The 14,374-nt window shown below is 47.9% G+C and overlaps 1 long non-coding RNA gene across 1 annotated transcript in view; it reads left to right on the top strand.

Moving 5' to 3' along the window:
- LOC149462955 (uncharacterized) overlaps positions 1 to 14,374 on the top strand; it is a 35,161-nt gene continuing 20,787 nt past the window's right edge. The window contains exons 1-3 of the long non-coding RNA XR_016312548.1: positions 1 to 1,382; positions 6,303 to 6,371; positions 12,788 to 12,880. This is a non-coding gene — a long non-coding RNA (uncharacterized LOC149462955). The remainder of the gene's footprint in view (positions 1,383 to 6,302; positions 6,372 to 12,787; positions 12,881 to 14,374) is intronic.

Raw genomic sequence — 14,374 nt, 5'->3', positions numbered from 1 at the left:
CAGCAGCCGTCTACAATCCTGGAAACTCGGATTATACAGAATCCTACTGGGGAACGAGGAGAGCTGATCATCCAGAATATTACTGAGCACCGAGGACAACCAATCATAGAGAATCCTACTGGAGAACAAGGAGAACTGATCATCCAGAATATTACTGAGCACCGAGGACAACCAATCATAAAGCATCCTACTGGGGAATGAGGAGAGCTGATCATCCAGAATATTACTGAGCACCGAGGACAACCAATCATAGAGAATCCTACTGGAGAACGAGGAGAACTGATCATCCAGAATATTACTGAGCACCGAGGACAACCAATCATAGAGAATCCTACTGGAAATGAGGAGAACTGATCATCCAGAATATTGCTGAGCACCGAGGACAACCAATCATAGAGAATCCTACTGGGGAATGAGGAGAGCTGATCATCCAGAATATTACTGAGCACCGAGGACAACCAATCATAGAGAATCCTACTGGAGAACGAGGAGAACTGATCATCCAGAATATTGCTGAGCACCGAGGACAACCAATCATAGAGAATCCTACTGGGGAATGAGGAGAGCTGATCATCCAGAATATTGCTGAGCACCGAGGACAACCAATCATAGAGAATCCTACTGGGGAATGAGGAGAGCTGATCATCCAGAATATTACTGAGCACCGAGGACAACCAATCATAAAGCATCCTACTGGGGAATGAGGAGAGCTGATCATCCAGAATATTACTGAGCACCGAGGACAACCAATCATAGAGAATCCTACTGGAGAACGAGGAGAACTGATCATCCAGAATATTACTGAGCACCGAGGACAACCAATCATAGAGAATCCTACTGGAAATGAGGAGAACTGATCATCCAGAATATTGCTGAGCACCGAGGACAACCAATCATAGAGAATCCTACTGGGGAATGAGGAGAGCTGATCATCCAGAATATTACTGAGCACCGAGGACAACCAATCATAGAGAATCCTACTGGAGAACGAGGAGAACTGATCATCCAGAATATTGCTGAGCACCGAGGACAACCAATCATAGAGAATCCTACTGGGGAATGAGGAGAGCTGATCATCCAGAATATTGCTGAGCACCGAGGACAACCAATCATAAAGCATCCTACTGGGGAATGAGGAGAGTTGATCATCCAGAATATTACTGAGCACCGAGGACAACCAATCATAGAGAATCTTACTGAGGAATGAGGAGAGCTGATCATCCAGAATATTACTGAGCACAGAGGACAACCAATCATAGAGAATCTTACTGAGGAATGAGGAGAGCTGATCATATAGAATACTGCTGGGCAATAGCAACAACTGATCATACAGAATCCCAACTGGGCAACAAGGAGAACTAAAGAACCTGTGATGGAGTCAGGTAAGTCATGAATGTTTGTGTGTTATCATGTAGAATAGATACCCTTCTAGAATCATTCAAAGAATATTACAGACACTATATTGCCAAAATGATTGTCCCCGCCCTCCAAATCATGTGATTCAGATGATCCAATACCCTCCATGGCCACAGCTGTATAAAATAATCATCCCCTAGGCATGCAGACTACTTCTACAAACATTGGTGAAAGAATGGGTCGCTCTCAGGAGCTCAGTGACTCCAAGCGTGGTCCTGTGATAGGTGGCCACCTGTGCAATAAATCCATCCGTGACATTTCCTGGCTACTAAATATAGTGGGATTATAACAAGGTGGAAGCAACTGGGAACAACAGCAACTCAGCCACCAAGTGGTAGGCCACGTCACATGACAGGTCGGGGTCAGCGCATGCTGAAGCGCACAGTGCGCAGAAGTCGCCAACTGTCTGCAGAGTCAATAGCTAAAGACCTCCAAACTTCTGCGTAGAGAGCTTCATGGAATGGGTTTCCATGGGCGAGCAGCTGCATCCAAGCCTTCCATCACCAAGTGCAATGCAAAGCGTCGCATGCCGTGGTGTAAAGCATGCCGCCACTGGTGTCTAGAGCAGAGGAGACGTGTTCTCTGGAGTGACCAATCACACTTCTCTGTCTGGAAATCCGTTAGACATGTCTAGGTTGCCAGGAGAACAATACTTGCCTGACTGCATTGTGCCAAGTGTAAAGTTTGGTGGAGGGGGGGATTACGGTGTGGGATTGTGTTTCAGGGGTTGGGCTTGGCCCCCTAGTTCCAGTGGAGGGAACTTATAAGGCGTCAGCATACCAAGACATTTTGGACAATTTCATTCTCCCAACTTTGTGGGAAGAGTTTGGGGATGGCCCCTTCCTGTTCCAACATGACTGCCCACCAGTGCACAAAGCAAGGTCCATAAAGACATGGAGGAGCCAGTTTGGGGTGGAGGAACTTGACTGTCCTGCACAGAGTCCTGACCTCAACCCCATAGAACACCTTTGGGATGAATTAGAGCGGAGACTGCGAGCCAGGCCTCCTCCCCCGACATCAGTGCCTGACCTGACAAATGTGCTTCTGGAAGAATGGTCCAACCTTCCCATAGACACCCTCCTAAACCTTGTGGACGGCCTTCCCAGAATAGTTGAAGCTGTTATAGCTGCAAAGGGCGGGGCCAACTCAGTATTGAACCCTATGGACTAAGACTGGGGGGCCATTAAAGGTCATGTGTGTGGAAAGGGCGGGGCCAACTCAGTATTGAACCCTACAGACTAAGACTGGGGGGCCATTAAAGTTCATGTGTGTGGAAAGGGCGGGGCCAACTCAATATTGAACCCTACCGACTAAGACTGGGGGGCCATTAAAGTTCATGTGTGTGGAAAGGGCGGGGCCAACTCAATATTGAACCCTACGGACTAAGACTGGGGGGCCATTAAAGGTCATGTGTGTGGGAAGGGCGGGGCCAACTCAATATTGAACCCTATGGACTAAGACTAGATCCCCAGTAAAAGCAGCACTCAGTTAACACTTTTAACAATTAACCCCTTGATTACCCCAGATGTTAACGCCTTCCTGCCCAGTGTCATTAGTACAGTCGCAGTGTGTATTATCAGCATTGATCACTGTAAAAATGCCAGTTAGTCAGCTCCCCCCAGCATCAGTTAGTGTCAAATTTCCCACCGCACTATCTCAGTCCTGTTACTGTATAAGTCGCTGATTGCTGCCATTACTATTATTAAAAAAAACAAATCCCAGTATATATCCCATAGTTTGTGAACACTACGACTTTCACAAAAACTAATTAATATGCACATATTGGGATTTTTTTAACAAAGACATAGCAGAATACAGGTTGGCCAAAATTCATGAAGAGATTTGATTTTTTTTTTTTTAATTAGATATGTTTGACAGCAGAGAGTAAACAATATTGTTTATTTTTGTCAAAAATGTTGGCCTTTTTTTTGTTTATATAGCGAAAAAAAAAAAACAGTTGTCATCAAATACCACTAAAAGAAAGAAAAAAAATTCTATAAATTCCATTTGGGTACAGTGTTGCATGACCGCGCAATTGTGAGTTACAGCTGCGCAATGATGAATAGCTAAAAATGGCCAGTTCAGGAAGGGGGGTAAATCTTCCCGAGGGCAAGTGGTTAATATACCATTCAATGTGTCCTGTTTTATCTGTTCAATTACTAATTTTATCTGCTTCAGCTGAGTCTTTGATAGTAATAAATATACCCCATATGGAGTGACGTTTACACTTCTGCTACGGGCCTAGCTTTGTCAGTATAAACCCCGGACTCTGCATTCACTATATCCGCTCTCCCCGCACCCCGCATTCACTATATCCGCTCTCCCCGGGCCCCACATTCACTATATCCTCTCTCCCCGGGCCCCACATTCACTATACCCGCTCTCCCCAGACCCCGCATTCACTATATCCGCTCTCCCCAGACCCCGCATTCACTATATCCGCTCTCCCCGGACCCCGCATTCACTATATCCGCTCTCCCCGGACCCCGCATTCACTATATCCGCTCTCCCCGGACCCCGCATTCACTATATCCGCTCTCCCCGGACCCCGCATTCACTATATCCGCTCTCCCATGACCCCGCATTCACTATATCCGCTCTCCCCGGACCCCGCATTCACTATATCCGCTCTCCCCGCACTCCACATTCACTATATCCGCTCTCCCCGGACCCCTCATTCACTATATCCGCTCTCCCCGGACCCCGCATTCACTATATCCACTCTCCCCGGACCCCGCATTCACTATATCCGCTCTCCCCGGACCCCGCATTCATTATATCCGCTCTCCCCGGACCCCGCATTCCCTATATCCGCTCTCCCCAGACCCCGCATTCACTATATCCGCTCTCCCCGGACCCCGCATTCACTATATCCGCTCTCCCCGGACCCCGCATTCACTATATCCGCTCTCCCCGGACCCTGCATTCACTATATCCGCTCTCCCCGGACCCCGCATTCACTACATCCGCTCTCCCCGGACCCCGCATTCACTACATCCGCTCTCCCCGGACCCCGCATTCACTGTATCCGCTCTCCCCGGACCCCGCATTCACTGTATCCGCTCTCCCCGGACCCCGCATTCACTATATCCGCTCTCCCCGGACCCAGCATTCACTACATCCGCTCTCCCCGGACCCCGCATTCACTACATCCGCTCTCCCCGGACCCCGCATTCACTATATCCGCTCTCCCCGGACCCCGCATTCACTATATCCTCTCTCCCCGGACCCCGCATTCACTATATCCGCTCTCCCCGGACACCGCATTCACTATATCCTCTCTCCCCAGACCCCACATTCACTATATCCGCTCTCCCCGGACACCGCATTCACTATATCCGATCTCCCCGGACCCCACATTCACTATATCTGCTCTCCCCGGACCCCGCATTCACTATATCCGCTCTCCCCGGACCCTGCATTCACTATATCCGCTCTCCCCGGACCCCGCATTCACTACATCCGCTCTCCCCGGACCCCGCATTCACTACATCCGCTCTCCCCAGACCCCGCATTCACTATATCCGCTCTCCCCGGACCCCGCATTCACTATATCCTCTCTCCCCGGACCCGCATTCACTATATCCGCTCTCCCCGGACACAACATTCACTATATCTGCTCTCCCCGGACCCCGCATTCACTATATCTGCTCTCCCCAGACCCTGCATTCACTATATCCGGTCTCCCCGGACCCTGCATTCACTATATCCGCTCTCCCCGGACCCCGCATTCACTATATCCGCTCTCCCCAGACCCCGCATTCACTATATCCGCTCTCCCCGGACCCCGCATTCACTATATCCGCTCTCCCCGGACCCTGCATTCACTATATCTGGTCTCACACAGTACACAGAACATGGAAATGCAATTATTTTAGTAAATATAAACTGATAAATACCTTTTCACATCAGCAGTATATTGCAGTCTTGTGACCTCTGTCAGTGTCCAGCTTAGCACTGGTTAAAGCTTGTAGGAGGAGTTTTCATTTTGCTCCGACTGTCCTATGAGGCTGCATAACCCCTGACCCTCTGTTGGGACAGCGCTGATTGGCCCTGTGCTCATTACATGCACCTTCCCAAAGAAAAAAAAATTCTCTAGCAATAGACATCAAACTGAGCATGTGCAGAGTGCCTCCTAAGGCTCTGTACAATCAGCAGATTCTTGGGTACAGTAGAAGGAGGGGAGAATCAGAGAAGACAGGATCAAACAGCCTTTTTACACAATGAGAAGGATTAACCCCTTAGGTTTCACAGTGAGTATAACAAGGACGCTTTACTGGTAAAAGTACACCGCTCCAAGCTATGGATGGAAGGAAAAGGATCACCCCACCAACAAGTGTGATGAGGGGAGCGATTCCATTGTCAGCCAATACAAGTGAAGGGAAGGACACTGCTCAACTGACCCCAGGAGACCAATATTGACGAATGGCCTCAGCCGGCATTCTGGCCACACCCTCTGAGGCATTTCACCCCGCCCACAGGGGGCTTGGTCATAGAGGTCCTCTTGTGACCCAGCCCCTGGTGGCCAGGGCAAAATGCAAAAGTGGGCATGGCCAGAACGGCGGCTGAGGCCGTTCCTCAACATTGGTCTCCTGGGGTCGGTTGAGCAGTGTCCATCCCTTCATAAGATCACTTTACTGCAGATACACACTGATTTCCCTGTTGTGGGTTTAGTAACACTGTAACATAACAAAGTTGTAAATATAGAATTTTTCGGAAAAATACGGCTTTCTTCTGGTTATATTGTCTTGAAAAACGATTTAATTTTTTATGAAATCTATAGAGAAAAAAGTACAAAACTTAAAAAAGCATTTTTTGTTTCTATAATATGCCGGTTGCATCATTTCAGCCTCATTGAAGGCGCACTTCATTTTCTGTATTCTCAGGAAGTCCCCGTTATCTATACGCCAACACATGTGACCTTCATGGAAGGAATACAAAACCAGAAGCCAGAGGTAAGTTACTATCTGTTGTAGGGAAACCTCTACTTCTGTTGGTTTCAGCGGAAGACACAAGCCGCAGTTTCTTGGGACATTTGTGTTCTTCCAGTGCAATATACACTCACCGGCCCCGTTATTAGGTCCACCCGTTCAATTGTTTGGCAACACAGATTGCTAATCAGCCAATCACATGGCAGCAACTCAATGCATTTAGGCATCTAGACGTGGTGAAGATGAACTGATGAAGTTCAAACCGAGCATCAGAATGGGGAAGAAAGGGGGTTTAAGTGACTTTGAACATGGCATGGTTGTTGGTGCCAGACAGGCTGGTCTGAGTATTTCAAAAACTGCTGATCTAATGGGATATTCATGCACAACCCTCTATAGAGTTTATAGAGAATGGTCCGAAAAAGAGAAAATATCTAAAGAGCGGCAGGTGTGTGGAGAAAAATGCCTTGTTGATGTCAGAGGTCAGAGTAGAATAGGCAGACTGGTGAGAGAGATAGAAAGGCAACAGTAACTCCAATAACCACTCATTGCAACCAAGGTATGCAGAATACCATCTCTGAATGCACAACACGTCCAACCTTGAAACAGATGGGCTACAGCAACAGGAGATCACTACGGGTGCCACTCCTCTCAGCTAAGAACAGGAATTGGAGGCTACAATTCACACAGGCTCACCAAAATTGGGCGTCTGGATTTCAGCTGCAACATTCGGATGGTAGGGTCAGAATTCTGTGTAAACAACATGAAAGCATTGCTCCATCCTGCCTTGTATCAATGGTTCAGGCTGGTGGTGGTGTCATGGTGTGGTGGATCCATCCTGCCTTGTATCAGCGGTTCAGGTTGGTGGTGGTGTCATGGTATGGTGGATCCATCCTGCATGTATCAGTGGTTCAGGTTGGTGGTGGTGTCATGGTATGGTGGATCCATCCTGCCTTGTATCAACGGTTCAGGTTGGCGGTGATGGTGTCATGGTGTGGTGGATCCATCCTGCCTTGTATCAAAGGTTCAGGCTGGTGGTGGTGGTGTCATGGTGTGGTGGATCCAACCTGCCTTGTATCAATGGTTCAGGCTGGTGGTGGTGTCATGGTGTGGTGGATCCATCCTGCCTTGTATCAAAGGTTCAGGCTGGTGGTGGTGGTGTCATGGTGTGGTGGATCCATCCTGCCTTGTATCAGCGGTTCAGGCTGGTGGTGGTGTCATGGTATGGTGGATCCATCCTGCATGTATCAGTGGTTCAGGTTGGTGGTGGTGTCATGGTATGGTGGATCCATCCTGCCTTGTATCAACGGTTCAGGTTGGCGGTGATGGTGTCATGGTGTGGTGGATCCATCCTGCCTTGTATCAAAGGTTCAGGCTGGTGGTGGTGGTGTCATGGTGTGGTGGATCCAACCTGCCTTGTATCAATGGTTCAGGCTGGTGGTGGTGTCATGGTGTGGTGGATCCATCCTGCCTTGTATCAAAGGTTCAGGCTGGTGGTGGTGGTGTCATGGTGTGGTGGATCCATCCTGCCTTGTATCAGCGGTTCAGGCTGGTGGTGGTGTCATGGTATGGTGGATCCATCCTGCATGTATCAGTGGTTCAGGTTGGTGGTGGTGTCATGGTATGGTGGATCCATCCTGCCTTGTATCAACGGTTCAGGTTGGTGGTGATGGTGTCATGGTGTGGTGGATCCATCCTGCCTTGTATCAAAGGTTCAGGCTGGTGGTGGTGGTGTCATGGTGTGGTGGATCCAACCTGCCTTGTATCAATGGTTCAGGCTGGTTGTGTCATGGTGTGGTGGATCCATCCTGCCTTGTATCAATGGTTCAGGCTGGTGGTGGTGTCTCATGGTGTGGGGGATCCATTCTGCCTTGTATCAATGGTTCAGGCTGGTGGCGGTGTCATGGTGTGGTGGATCCATCCTGCCTTGTATCAATGGTTCAGGCTGGTGGTGGTGTCATGGTGTGGTGGATCCATCCTGCCTTGTATCAATGGTTCAGGCTGGTGGTGGTGTCATGGTGTGGTGGAGATTTTATTGGCACTCTTTGGGCCCCTTAGTACCAACTGAGCTTCATTTAAATGCCACGGCCTACCTGAGGATTGTTGCTGACCATGTCCATCCCTTTATGACTCCAGTGTCCTCATCTTCTGATGGCTCCTTCCAGCAGGATAATGCACCATGTCACAAGGCTCAGATCATCTCCAACTTGTTTCTGGAACATGACAATGAGGTCACTGGACTCCAATGGCCTCCACAGTCACCAGATCTCCATCCAATAGAGCACCTTTGGGATGTGGTGGAACGGGAGATTTCCATCATGTATGCGCAGCCGACAAATCTGCAGCAACTGCATGATGCTATCATTTCAATATGGAGCAAAGTCTCTGAGGAACGTTTCCAACACCTGGTTGAATCTATGCCACGAAGAATGAAGGCAAAAGGGGGCCAACACGGCACTAGCAAGGTGGACCTAATAAAGTGGACTATGAGTGTATATTGTAAAGCAATGGCTTCATGAGCCAAAATTTAACATTTGTGATACGTGTCTTTGTCGGGACAATAAAAAGGAGTGTTGGATCTGGTACCAAAGTGCCTAAACAAATTGCTGGATGAATGACATAAGCATTCCCCTAACCATAAAGAATGAATCCTTTAATTTGTCTAATACCTTTATAATTTAATATAATTGTTGACTCCATTTGGGCCTGGTATGAATTTTAAGGGAGAATCCACTCAAAAAAAGGGAAGTCCCCCTTAAAATTGATACCAAACTGTTAATCTGAGCATGACGCCTGGCTGGTCAGCAAAGGGGAAGAAAATGAGCATACACCACCCCCCTCTTGAACCATACTAGCCACATGTCTGAAAAAGGGCCTCATCCCCACAACCCTGGCCCCACAGCCAATTACGGCAGTCACATGACCCTAAACCCCGCCCTGCCTCCAGGCATCAGAAACCCCTTAAAGGGCCAAGAGGTGCCGGCGTGAAGGGTTAATAATATGGGGGTCTTCAGATACCACCCCCCCCATGTGAATGAGTATGGGATACATAGTGCCTATACCCATTCATAAAAAAAGAGGAATTGCAACCTAGAAATAAAGACACCAACACATTTGACAAGTTTTTTTTATTAGAAGAATAAAAATCCCCCAAAAAAGCCACTCATAAAGTCAATGTTAATCATGGTGCCCACTGCCTACCAAAAAAAAACCAAGGACCAGTGTACACGACCAATCCCGATGGCACTCTTAGCTGACAGATAGCTCCCTGAGGGCAGCGATGGTGGTGACATCATTGACCAAATATGACCATATTTGGTTGAGGTCATTGCCCAAAAACGGCTAGTGGCCACATTTGGGCAGCAACGTCAATGCTATCCCTGACCCTTTGCATTAAAGGGGCAGGAATTCCCAGTGACATCAGTGGCTTCTGGGGACACCACGGGTACAAGAACCCGTCACTTCCTTGGGAACCAGTAACATCAGGAAGCTATCATATAATGAAATGGTAGAAAGACCACTTCTATTCATGACGCATGGATCCTGCCAAAGAGGGGGATGAACAGGCAGTACCTTGGGCACTCATACAAATGTCCAAACATCAAAAATTCAGTGTGACCCTGGCTTCAAACCAAACTGTCGGCTCATCCCTACTAGACAAAATCATGGCCGGGTGAATGCTTGGGACCTTCATGCAGCAAATTGTTTATAACTAGACCCCTTAGGATTTTTCTGCTGAAACCAGCTATAGAGACAATTAAAAACTGATCAATATATCACAAAGTGAACTTTAAAATTAACAAAGGAAAACAAATGTGGTGGTGCAATAGTTTTGCATTATGTCAATGTCTGTGTTTGCTGATCTCCTGCAGATTTGTTCAGTCACTTCCTGTCTATATGCATTCCCTTCCGTATTGGTTGCACATCATTGCTGTGGACATGCTGTTTACTAATAGCAGCAATGGTGGACCAAACCTGAGCAATGTACAAATATTAATTTTCACAAAGTCTGCCGCCTCAGGTTTTATGGTGTAAATTTGCATATACTCCAGAATGGTATGAAGAGTGATCAGATGAATTGCAATGAATTGTGAAGTCCCTCTTTGCTGTGAAAATGAACTTAAATCCCCCACAAAAACTTCCACTGCATTTCAGCCCTGCCACAAAAGGACCAGCTGACATCATGTCAGTGATTCTCTTGTTAGCACAGGTGTCAGTGCTGACAAGGACAAGGCTGGAAATCGCTCTGTCACACTGATTGAGTTAGAATAACAGACTGGAGGATTTAAAAGGAAAGTGGAACTTGAAATCATTGTTCTTCCTCTGTTAACCATGGTTACCTGCAAGGAAACGCTTGTAGTCATCATTGCTTTGCACAGCAAGGGATTCACAGACAAGCTCACTCACAATTCTGCCTAAGAACAAAGAATGGTCCAAAAACATCCTCAGAGAGCAACTTCTCCCAACCATCCAAGAACAGTTTGGTGAGGAGCAATGCCTCTTCCAGCATGATGGAGCACCTTGCCAGAAGGTAAAAGTGATCACTAAGTGACTTAAGGAACAAAACACTGACATTTTGGGTCCATAGCCAGGAAATTCCCCAGACCTTTGTAATGGACCCCAGACACCCACGACTGGGTATCTCCGTCAAGAAGCTGCTTCTCGGGCTCCGGAACACGAGACCAGTAAATCTGGCTATTATTATCCCAAGATCCAGACAACACCAGTCTTGAAGTAAACCAGGAAGTAGACTACTTTATTTGATCACAGATACAAGATATATACACTCAGGGAACAATCCCCCCTCCCTGCATAATGACACGGGGCGGGGCAATCTACATTTAGTAACAAGAGACACACAGGTATTCAAACTTCACACCAACAGATGGTCCCATCAGGAGGGAGGGCTGCTGGAGACACCCCCCACTAAGCTAATATACATAAACACATACATCCCATAATAGTTTGCTCCCAAGCAAGACACGCAATAGAACAATGGGTTGCAGCCATACAACACCAAACAATCCACAACCCCCCACCCCACCTATTTCCTAGACATGTCTACACAATATTAGGACAGATCACCCTGTACCCCTAACAGGCACAGGGTGACTTACACATAATAGGGATATGGGGAGCGGAGACAGGGGTCTCCCCACCTCTCCAAAGTGAGCTGGGCTTCATGGGCCCCCCACCCAAAGTGACTCCCATCACAACCTTCATCCTATTGAGAACTTGTGGTCAATTCTCAAGAGGCGGGTGAACAACCCCCTCCCCCCAATTCTGACAAACTCCAAGCATTGATTATGCAAGAATGGGTCGCCATCGGTAATGATGTGGCCCAGAAGTTGATGGACAGCATGCCGGGGGGAATCATGGAGGTCTAGAAGAAGAAGGGTCAGCTCTGCAAATATTGACTCTTTGCATAAACGTCATGTCATTGTCAATAAAAGCCCCGGACATGTATGAAATGCTGGTAATTCTACTTCAGAACACCACAGTAACATCTGACAAGAAGATCTAAAAACACTGAAGCAGCAGACTTTGTGAAAATTAACATTTGCATCATTCCCAAAACCTTTGGCCACGGCTGTGTGTAGGCAAAGCCACTTGTAGCCTTCACCAGGACACATGTGATAGGGTGACAACCCATGAGGGCTATCGGGAGACAGTTGTCACCCTATAACAGGAAGTGCCTAAACAAAGAACCTTGTGGTGGGATCATTGCCTAATATGTGACTGAAAGCTGCAGATTAAAAAATAAAATAAAAAAAACAGAATAATAGAATTTTCATATTAAAGCTTCTGAGATTGGTGTGATTGGGTGTAGATCAGTTCTAGGTATGAATGGGGTTTATGTAGATATGATTGTGGAAGATCCACCCATACACATGCAAACGTATAAAAATAAACTGCAGAATACATGCCAACATGCAGTAAAATGTACGTTTATTGATAAAAACAACAACAAGCAACTCACTTGTAATGAGGAGTAAAGCGCCTGCTATAAGAACTCCGTCCACTAGGGGCCGTCCCCAGATCACTAAGGCACATAGCAGCAGGAGCGATCCAGTTCAGAGGTCATACGAATCAAACCAGGCAGCTAGAGGAATGTCCGTGTGTGGCGTCAGATGCCAGAGAGCGTGGCAACGTGTTTCAAGGCCTCTCTGCCTCTTTGTCAAGCCTCTCCACCTCTCAAGAGGCTTGAGGAAAAGGCAGAGCGGCCTTGAAATGCGTAGCCGCGCTCTCTCCCGTGTCTGCACTTAGGGGCGCCCTCTGTTGTTTTTCTTTTGTTGCTTTCGGAAATCCGTAAGTCTCCTGAGGAGCTGCACAGGAGTGGTGTCAGTTGGCTGAGTTAACCCCTTCAGTGCCAAGTACAGTATGGACTTCATGAACTGTTTTCTGAGTGTTCCTTTTATTCCCCCTATGTATGATCCTTCCAGCGAGGAAGAAAACACGGACTGTAATGGTCCTGGTGATCCTCCTGATCTTCATGTTCCTTCTACTCCTCTTCCTTACAGGTCTGGTTTTGCACTGTGAGTATCGGATTTACAATCATAATCTCTGTTGTCTTTGTCCTGATGTAGAAAAAAATTAGATAATCATTGGCTGAATCGTCACTTTATTCCCTTAGAGCAGTGGTCTCCAAACTGTGCCCCATGGGCTGGATGTGGCCCTTTGCTTGCCTCGGGCCACTATTTCTCTCACTAATAGGAAGCACTATTCCTTCCACTGTCAACAAGGTTGAGGCACCATTCCTTCCACTGGCACCGGTAGTGGGGCATAATTCCTCCCACTGACACCAATGATGGGCACTATTCCCCCCACTGACACCAATGATGGGGCACTATTCCTCCCACTGACACCAATGATGGGGCACTATTCCTCCTACCAATAACAATGGTGGGGCACTATTCCTCCCACTGACACCAATGATGGGGCACTATTCCTCCCACTGACACCAATGATGGGGCACTATTCCTCCCACTGACACCAATAATGGGGCACTATTCCCCCCACTGATACCAATGATGGGGCACTATTCCTCCCCCTGACACCAATGATGGGGCACTATTCCCCCCACTGATACCAATGATGGGGCACTATTTCTCCCACTGATACCAATGATAGGGCACTATTCCTCCCACTGACACCAATGATGGGGCACTATTCCTCCCACTGATACCAATGATGGGGCACTATTCCTCCCACTGACACCAATGATGGGGCACTTTTCCTCCTACTGACACCAATGATGGGGTACTATTCCTCCCTCTGATACCAATGATGGGGCACTATTCCTCCCACTGACACCAATGATGGGGCACTTGTCCTTCCACTGACACCAATGATGGGGCACTATTCCTCCCACTGATACCAATGATGGGGCACTATTCCTCCCACTGACACGAATGATGGGGCACTATTCCTCCCACTGATACCAATGATGGGGCACTATTCCTCCCACTGACACCAATGATGGGGAACTATTCCTCCCACTGACACCAATGATGGGGCACTATTCCCCCCACTGACACCAATGATGGGGCACTATTCCCCCCACTGACACCAATGATGGGGCACTATTCCTCCCACTGACAGAAATGATGGGGCACTATTCCTCCCACTGATACCAATGATGGGGTACTATTCCTCCCACTGACAGCAATGATGGGGTAATATTCCTCCCACTGACAGCAATGATGGGGCACTATTCCCCCCACTGACACCAATGATGGGGCACTATTCCCCCCACTGACACCAATGATGGGGCACTATTCCCCCCACTGACACCAATGATGGGGCACTATTCCTCCCACTGACAGCAATGATGGGGCACTATTCCTCCTACTGATACCAATGATGGGGCACTATTCCTCCCACTGATACCAATGATGGGGCACTATTCCTCCCACTGATACCAATGATGGGGCACTATTCCTCCCACTGATACCAATGATGGGGCACTATTCCTCCCACTGACACCAATGATGGGGCACTATTCCTCCCACTGATACCAATGATGGGGC

Source organism: Staurois parvus, unplaced genomic scaffold (assembly GCF_062004578.1).
Source record: "Staurois parvus isolate SC_StPar_1 unplaced genomic scaffold, SC_StPar_1.0 ptg000164l, whole genome shotgun sequence".
NCBI lineage: Eukaryota > Metazoa > Chordata > Amphibia > Anura > Ranidae > Staurois > Staurois parvus.
The sequence above is the reverse complement of the archived record's forward strand: the minus strand, read 5'-3'. Positions and strand labels throughout refer to the sequence as shown.